Source organism: Anopheles merus, chromosome 3L (assembly GCF_017562075.2).
Source record: "Anopheles merus strain MAF chromosome 3L, AmerM5.1, whole genome shotgun sequence".
Classification (NCBI taxonomy): Eukaryota; Metazoa; Arthropoda; class Insecta; order Diptera; family Culicidae; genus Anopheles; species Anopheles merus.
The window spans coordinates 9780886-9790771 of record NC_054085.1 but is presented as its reverse complement, the minus strand read 5'-3'; the positions used below and the strand labels follow the sequence as shown (position 1 = coordinate 9790771).

The following is a 9886-nucleotide window of genomic DNA, read 5'->3' as shown; positions in this document are numbered from 1 at the left end:
TATTTTTACAAATTTCCAATGATACAATCAAGTTATCTCCATGCAATTAAGAGGCAGACTATTGTAACGCAAACTTTTCAATTATTGTGGAAGTTTATTTTTAGAATATTTTATGTTATATGATGATTTAGTACGTGTTATGCGATAATTTTTTGTAATGTACTTTCCGAATAAAATTAAAACATATTGTTCTTTAAATCCACCTAAAACCAAACAGCACAGCATCAGAGCTGCGAGCACCGATCGGAAACCCTCCCTGGCTCCACGATCATGTCAGATCAGCACCGATCGGTTCCCCCTTTGCTGGCGGTTGATCGGCGAAGGCAGGAGAGGAAAAGGGGCCACACGAGCGATCTTCTACTCGCGGCTACTCGCAGTTCGTCCGCGCGAAACGCGCCTCAGTCTTTGGCTGTGCCTTCGAAGGCAAACATCACCTGCACGGTCGGTCCCGTCGGTCCCGTTGCGGTAGAGAGAGAAAAGCTGAGCAAGCGAAACATAACAAAAAAAATCGAACAACGAACCACCACGGGCTGGGTGGAACAACACACAGAAAACACAAAACCAACCCCACACACACACCAGTACACTTTCAAACACGCATTTCGCCCTTTGCTGGTACAACGCGGTACGAACGAAGGAAAAAACGAGTGTCGAAGAATTAAGCCCAAACCTCGACCGAAGCTTGCAGACCGAATTAGCATTAGTGCGCGTGAGTGTTGCTGATGTTGTGTGGTGTGGTGCTGTTGTTATTGTACGTACGTACTGCGATACACATAATCAGTCTGCGAAGGAAAACCACGCGCTTTCAGTGAGCCCTGGGGGTGCCTGGGGTGACGTTAAGACGACCGTTGGTATTTTAACTATTTTTGCGTGGCTGTGGTCGGGTGTGAGTGCGTTTTTGTTTTTCCTCTATTCTGTCTTTGTGCGTCCAGTGTTGGCGTGCGTGTTTCTACAGTGCTTCAGTCGGCTCGATCACGTTACGGTGCGCGCGGGAGGGTGTGTGTCGTTGGCACGAGCGCGAATCTAAGCCCCGGCATCAAAAGTTTAGCGCGTGAAATTGCGATACGGGTTTTGCTGTGTGCAGCGTGCAAAAAAAATCGCGTGATTTTCCACCGAAACACGTGCGTGAAGGCGAAGGTTTGGGCGTTCGAGCGCGGGATGCGTTTTGTGTGCGTTAGTGAGGTGAGTGTGATTAGAAACGGGGTGTGAAAATTGATCTCTTCTCCGTACGCAAAGGCTTATTCGGGCGAACGGGCTTAACGCGTGGCAGGATTAGGTGCACGAGTGAACAAAATATTCTGCCCGGAAGAATCGCTCTCTCGCGGGAGTGGAGGTGCAAAAAAAAGAGAAAATTTATAAAAGTTTTATTCTCAACGCAACACGCTGATAGCAGTTTTTCCTGGAAAAATAACGATTCTACTAGTACGGGCTCCCCTGCCGGGTGAATTTCCATCACTGCTATAACACGCTAAGGTAGGTTGAGATTACAGTGCATAATCTACACATTCGGGGAAAAGTGAGTGAATTGCGAATGAATTATTTATTGCATTAATTTCGTCGAATGCGATTGTTTTGCAAGAGGAGGGGTCAAATCCATTTTCACAGAACGTTTAATAAACTTATTTTCGAACATTAGTTTCATTCTGTTGAAAAAACAGCCCGGTACGCAAATAAATCGACCCCGTTTCAATGTTTTGACCCTTTTAAAATCAATGCCGTTCATAGGATTTTGTTAATTAAAAACCCTCGAATTGCTTACTCAGCAACAACCCCTTTTTCCACCATTGTATATTGACAACCATCCCCAGCATTGGCCCATCGAATGGCAGTGGCCGAGCCGCGTCCCAGGATCGATGCTCATTCACAGCGCAATAAATGAAAATTCCATCGAAAACTTAATTATTTTCTCAATCAAACAAAGCGCAACGGAGCTCCATTGTGGAATGACACATGAATTGATTTGTGAAATGGGGAGAGGGAAAACCCCAGTTCCCGGGAAGAGCTTTTTTGTTAGGACTTTTCTTTTTTTGCATCAGTAAATACATTTATGGGACGCATCGTTGATTGAATCCTGTGCATACACACGCGGGCGCATATATTGGCACATTTTATGTCGTCTGTTAAACAAACTAATACCGAAACCGAACGCATGCCATGGGTGGGTTGGAAGTAGAAAAAGTAGCCGCAGCAGCAGCAACATCAACAGCTATAAACACCTTTTTTCCAGCCTTTCCTAACGGAGTGCTTTCGTTGGCGCAAACTTTGTGGAAGTTTTCTTGTTCACATTTTGCTTTCTTTGGCCTCGAGAGGTTTTTATGTAGTTTTTACTCCTACTTCCAACTCAAGTTCCAGCTAGTCGATGCTTGAAATAAAGCTCGACTGTAAAGCAATAAAAGAAATCAGATCAAACATTTGCTGGCGCTACCCCTTTTGCTACTCGCCGTGCGGGAAAATACCTTGCCTAGGCTGCTATTTGTAATATAAAAAAACCGGCACCATGAACAGGTTCGAAGAGTAGAAGGCACCCTGGCACTACGAAAGAGCTGCGAAACTGCATGAACTAATCGATTTGCTGGTGCTAATGTGCTGCAAGAATGCTCAGCAATCTCAGCAGCGCGTTTGACGATTTCAGTATTAGATTGATTTACCTTTTAGCAGGCAGGCAAAACAAAAAAAACAACAACAGCAGAAAACCACATTAAATAAATCGCGCCAATACGCACACCCGCTGGGAGGGCACAGGGCGTTCGAATGTATGCACCGCGAGTGCTTGAGTTCGCGCTTTGCTGGTTTCGCCTCGGTTTTGCGGTGTTTTCTTACAAACGCCTCTGAGTGTCTCTTGCCTCACATTCCCAAACACACACACGCATAGCGAGCCAAGCATGCTCCATTTCGGCATGGTTTATGGCCCACCACCAATTCTGTCTCTGCTACGGCCGGCGTGAAGCGCTCTATCCATCAAACCGTAAGCTTTGGCTGAGGTGTTTTTTTTTCAGCAATTTAACATACTTTTTTGGTACTTCTTGAAGTGTCCCAATCGCACAAAAAAACTCTACACACACGCACGTAACCGATAAGTCGCACACTTGTGGATGGAAATTTAATCGGTTTTTTCCTCTCTCTGCGTAGATCTCCAATTTATACTCACAGTTCCATCTTTTTCCAGTCGTTTTTTTTTCGCGTCCGGCAAAGATTCCTGGGGGCGTAAAAATTGTGCTTTTGTCGGGGGTTTTGAAACCGATCTATCGGTTCGTTGTACCCCCACCCACCGGCGTGCGATAAACTGTGATGAATTTTCATGATCTCGAAACGGGAATCGTTTACGGCGCCTCGCCGGGAGGCACAGTTACCGGGCAATAAGTAGAAATAAATTAAAATTAAATAATGCTCATACGCAGACCTCGGTTTCGTTCGGACTTGCCATTGACGGGAGGGGGTTTTGTTTTCGAAAGAATTGATTGTGCCAAAAAATGCGAAGGTTTTTGGAAGTAACGTTTTATTACCGCGCCGATATTGGTCATTTTGGGAGCGATTTTTTTTACGAAACGAGGAGTAGTTTTAGTTCCAAATTTTATTGTTTCATAGTGCGAAAAATCGAATCGATTGTTACAAATTTATTTTGCAACCATAAAAACATTAAATCTTTTTTTAAGAATTTTAGCTTTTTTAATAAACGAATTGGTGAAAATAGTTTTGAAAAAACTTAATTTATGTTATAAAATATTATAAAAATCAGTTCAATTCGAAAGAACCATCTGTAATGATAAAAAACGTTTGTGATACATGTAAAATCTTTGCTATTTGTCAGTTAATTTTAATCTATTTTAATGTTTTTCAAGCAGATTTTATTTGATTAATTAAGGAACAATCTGAAATATGAAGAATTCAAGCGCATTATTCGAAAAATAAAACTAAAGAAAAATCAAAAGATTTAGCATTCTGAGAAATTAGAATAGAAAGTAACTGAAAGCTCTTCAAAAGCGAATTAAATTCAAATAAATCTTGCCCTTGTCCTCAATCTTACAAGATGGCTATCAAATTAATTGCTTAACATTCTCACGCAACGAGCTTTAAATGATGATCCTCTTCTCTCGGTCGTCAATCATCAAACTGCAAACCACGACGGTTGGTAGGATAATGCCCTCCTTCCATCCCTTCAAACCCCTCAGATCCCACTGCATTCACTAGGCAATCATCTCATCATCAAACCTAATCAACTGTTGAAAACTTCTACCGCACACGGCACCATCTAAAGAAGCTCGATCGCTTTTACCCTTTTCCGCTTCCCAAGGAACGGATCAGGCAGCAAGATCGTAAGAATGGGTCGGTGGAAGCCACTCTACCGGCGTAACAAATCAAACAGTTGAACAACTGTCGGGGTGCGATACACCCCAAAAACCGGCGAGCGCTGAGATGATTTACGTATCTTTCCCCTTTTTCCGTTTTTCTCTCTCTCTCTTTCACACACACAGACCGAACGCATCCCGCCAGCCGGCTACAGTTACAAATGTGATAATTAGTGGGGTAAAAACGGGTTTATCTTTTATGACTCCCCGGCCCGGGACGAACTTCTAGCCGGGGCCAAGCACATTCGATTATATTATACCCATTTGCTGCGCGCCCGTTTGACCGCACTGGTCCGAACAACGGTTTCAGTTAGGTCCGAAATCCGTCTTACTGCCCTGTCTTACGGCAATGCGGCAAGACGTCGGCTTCTAGGTCAGCTGGAACGGTACGGTATGTTGCTTGCCTTTGCAGAAGCGAACCATTGGCAGTGCGAATTAGTCCTAGGGATAGGCACAAATCCGCCAAATGCCAAACACACGCCGCTGTGGCCAACCGTTTGTCCGATTATTCTCACTCACAGTGTGTCTATGTATGTGTATGTGTGTGTGGGGGAGAGACACCACAGGAAGAGGTTGCAATGTTGCAACATGCATTTTATCACGAGCCTGCACACACCATCGCCTGCCATCAGTGGGTTTTGGATTTGGCAGGGACGTCACTGCACTAAACCCCCATGCGGCACGGCTGACGCTCAAGGCTGAGCGGTCGGCGGAAAAGCGAACAACAAATGCAGTCGACGAGCACGACTAATCCAATTACTGCAGAATCGGTGGCCGACGACGAAGACCAATAATGCACACGCCGCTTCTCGAGCCATCTCGGTCTCGTGTTACAGTGGCGTCCGATGGCGGCAATGAGCACTGGCAATCCAGCCCGAAAGGGCTTGGCTTTCGGCAGAGATTGATGATTTAGTGAAAGAAATTGGACCGACCACTGGGTAGCACACGGTTACAGTCATTTGACCATCGGAATTATCATGCTTGCGGGTACTAATGGTAGAATCGGTTAAAAGGAATCGCCCACCTACCTCCGTGGGAGTGTCCTCCAGGGATATTCACCCCCAACCAGCACTGTATTCTCGATCAAGCAGCCCCACAGCGGTTGACTGTATCGAAGGTATGATTTATGTAACTGCCCTAACTGCTCTTCTCTCGATGCTTTCCGACTGGTAAGTAAGTGCATCGTAACCGAGTTGTAACGAGATTAATACCATCCCTAATGCTTCGATGCTCTCACACAGGGACCCACTGGATACGGAAAACGAGAACGATTTCCCAATTTTTACACCCCGGCGATTGCTTTTTTCCCCTTTCCTCGGCCTCAGCTCGTATCTCAGACATCGCTTGAGGGTTATTGCAATATATTTTACCGCAACGCAAGCGACAAAACCAAACGACGCTCCTCCCTTTCTTTTTTAAACTGGCCCCAAGTACTCTCCGGACGCTATTAAATTGCGTACCGTACCGATGAGTTCGTCCGTTCGGTGGTTTGGGCTCGCTTTTTTGTGCTGTTGATTGCACACAATTCACTATCCTGTGTTCCGTTCCTGCTCCTATGTGTGTGTGTGTGTTTGAGTGGGCAATAATTTAACAGTTTCCGATGTAGTCGTCCCGAGGCTTTCCATGCTAAAATCGTTTCATTGTCCTCTTCCCATCGCCCCCAAACTCCACAAAGTGATCTGCTCATAAACGGCATTCGATGCTCGCACTGTCTCCCGTACCCGCATTAATGTGCAGCAATTATTTATTGGTCATTTGTGCAAAGTGTTGTGGGTGTCGTCGGGAACTTTTAAGAACCCATTTCGTTCACCCTCTTTTGTCCCCGAGGCGCCTCTCGCCCTCAATCGATCATTATTTTCCGTCCGGCAGTGGGAGTTCAATTGCTCAATTAAGGCGCAAAAGCATCAACTTTGCACTCGAACGGGGCTCGAAACCATGCCCACCGGATGTCACTAGGAGCTTGTGCAAGGAGATGTACGCCCGTTTTCACCTCTAACCCTTTTTCCGGCTCCTCGAACGGAAGTACGAAGTGGCAATGAATAAATTATGACATAATTAAGTGAGTCCATCGAACTCGACCACAGCCCAGCGGACCTCTCCAGAGCCAACCGATATTCATTATCATCATTCATCAAAAGTGAACTTTTCCGTATCGACCAGCACACCCCTCCTCCCGTTTCGGTATGTCTCCCTGCCGCTTCCCCCCTTTAACATATGCAGGCAAACGCAGAGGAAAATCTTAACACGCCTCACCCATGTGGCAGGGTGGCCCTCGTCGGCCCTGATGAAATCGATAGACACTTTCTAATTACGGTTAACGAACCGATTTCTTTCACCACTATCATCAGCACCATCCACACAGGCCGTGCACGTTCGATGCTGCTACACTATGCCATCATCCGTGGATGGTTTTTGGTTTTCCTCTGCCTCATGCCAACTCCATGCACCCTTTCCTTATTGATCCGCAAGTGACACACCGCTCCGCGAAGGAAAAACCACGACCACACAAACCATTTTGGTACGTGCTGAAATGTTGCTCGGACGCTGTACTTCCTGTGCCCGGTGACAGATCACCTTTTACACTCCGAATCGAAGCACTGGCGGGGCGTGAGAAATTGGTGTTCGATCCCTGTTCGCTTTGGTACACGTTCGAATTGCAAGCGGCAAAAAAGGCAGCCCCGCCAACCAAAACGATAGGTCGAGTGTGAAACATTTTCCGGTTTATTAGTGCTGGTGGAAAGTGCGTATGTCTGTCGATGCGTATGGAAGCGAGCAGTGTCTGGGGAGTTTTCTACTGTTTCTCTTCCTCGTGTTGTTTCGGTATTAAACATTAATGCTGTCTGTGTTTTTTTATCCTCTGCACTCATTGGCGAGTAGTAGCGAGCAACAAGTTTTGATCGATTTCCTACATTTTGTTTAACCAGTTCGGATGCTTTTGGCTCGTACTGTTTTGCAGTCTTTTTGCTGGTGTGTAGAGTCGAGCATATATTTTGTGCTTCAAAATCAAAGCGAGTGGTAAAATGCTACATTTGAATCGTTTGTTAAATTTTGTAAAATGGTTGGAAAGTGGTTTTCGTGAGTTTTGAAAAAAGAAAAATTGAAAAAAAATTTCAATCTCTCAATTTGTAGCTTTTTAATCCTCTAGCATTTTTATCCTAAGATTGTTTAGTATATTTTCGATAGTGAAGCTACTAACTGTATTTTTTTATATCTCGTATATTTTGATTTTTGTATTGTGTTTTATGTATTTTTATTATTGTATGGTCGGTCCATCTCTTTACAGTCGGTCCATCTCATATCTTACCAGAAATAAATGAATCAAATATTAAACAAACAAAACACATTCATTATATCAACGATTACGTTTTTTTTGTATGAGAGGCTTTTAAATAATCAGCCAGAATGAGATCTCTACCTGCTTTGAGTTAGCATGACCAGCTCACCATTACACTGTTAGACCTGCTCTTCGGTGTCGTGTTAAATTTAGTATTTTTTTCTAGAAACAAAAACGCATTTTATTGCATTTAAATCGCATTTAATTATCTGCTCTTTATAAACTATTTGAATAAAGATAAATAACAAACAACCTGCTTTAAAGTGTAGTCATTGCAACAAAAACTCAAAAACTGTTATTAGGAATTCTCACAAGCAATATTGCCTACTCGTCACACATAGAACAAGCCTACGATTTGAAATTACATTGCAGCGCCGTTTATTTAGGCTCATCGGGACTCTGATAATCGTTTTTTTTTTTTTTTCAAATATCATCCTCAGCACGCAAAGTTTCCTTTGTATTGAACTATCATTACTCAATAACACGGATAATCGAACAGCCGCAAAACAGCAGAATGTTTATTATAAAGCTAAATAAATAGTTAATAAAAATATGTAACATTAAAGTCCTATCATTTCATTTAAAAAATTTCCAAATTACATTTTTCCCCATCTTTTGTCTTATTTTTACATAATGAGATTTGTGCAGTAGGTGCACGAAAATTGATTCACTTTTAATGAAAAAAATCCTTTCTTGTTTTAGTTCCTTTTTTATTACAAGCTGAAAAAAATGCACTAAAACAAGATTTTTCAGCTTTGCTAATGCATTTAAAAAAGTATATTTTTGTATATCCTCATTTTTCACCAAACCTCATTCTACATGTCGTAAACATGCTGTCTAAAATTCAAACTTATCATCTAACCTCAAATGTGAAAAAATTCAAACATGTTTGGAGCGTGCGCCTTTGCATGGTGCAAAAATCGTTCACCTGCACTACCGTACAAAGAACAGAACGCCCTGTACTTGCGTGTTTGGGGTTTTAGTACTTAAAAAAACCGCAGTACATTGTATATACCTGATATTTTGTAAAAATATTTCTATAAATCCGAATACATTTTTTCTAGCGTGGAAGGATGTCGACCGAGATAAAGTAGATGCCTAAATTGTTATTTTCTATTAGCTATTTATTTAGTATTCAGTTTTCAATCGCTAGAAAGACTTTGGCACCCAATATAAAGGCTTTCTCTGGAGTATGAAGACCAACACCTTGAGTACGACGCAATGATTCCCTTGCTCGGCCTTGTTATTGGGCCGAATGTCTCTATATTGTGTGCCAAAATATTTCTAACATTTGAAAACACCTGTAAAACGGTTTTTGTAGTGCACTGTATTTGCAAAATTGTCTAAAATCCGCCTAAAGCGATTTTGTTAAAAGACATCCCTCAAAGCTGCTTGCAGTATAAATGAAAAAAAGGATTAAGTTAAAAAAACATCCTTCAAACGTGAAAATTAAAAATAGTAAGATATTTGTCATATTGAATGAGATATTAATAAGCCAAAACAAAAGCAATGATGCAACGCAGTCAAACGCCACTTTCAGCTTCTACGCACTCGATGCATAATGCATTAAAATATAATTAAGGCACCACGTACCGATTCATAATCACATCACGCTACACGCCGGCAGGCGATGGCTAATGCTACAAATCAACACCTAACGACGGTAAAGTCATTATCACTTGTTAGTCCAAACTCTCCCCACGATATGAGAGCCTCCGATCTCCAACCAACCTACAAACGGCTACGTGATGTGCAGTCGTTCAACATCTGCTTTAAAATGTGTCCGTCTAGCAAACAACAGCAAAAAAAAAGAACAAACCCTCTATCACAAAGCTATCAATCAACTCGCAAACGAAAGCACCCCGTTTTCAACAGATGTTCTTTTCGGCGCTGGAAAATCATCGCCTGCACATCAGGATCATCATCATCGCTCGTTTCCATAAGCTCAAAGAAAGCCCAAAAAAAGAAGAAGAAAGGCTACCGCCGTTGATTGATTTGTTTTCCTTGCAAAAATTGTGCACACACATACGCATACCGAGCGGACGATTTTCCATGGCATCTCTCTCTCTCTCTCCTGTTCGCAATGCCAATTTGCTCTATAGCTCGCCCTGCAAATGGCGAATGTTTAATCACACGCGCTAGTGTTGCCACACAAAACACAAACATATACTGTACGCGGCGCATCCGGCTCCGGGAATGTCCGGTG

The 9886-nt window shown here is 42.9% G+C and overlaps 1 pseudogene; it reads left to right on the top strand.

The window, feature by feature from the left end:
• Positions 1-417: 417 nt before the first annotated feature.
• The window catches only part of LOC121598941, a 66243-nt pseudogene continuing 56774 nt past the window's right edge, over positions 418-9886 (top strand).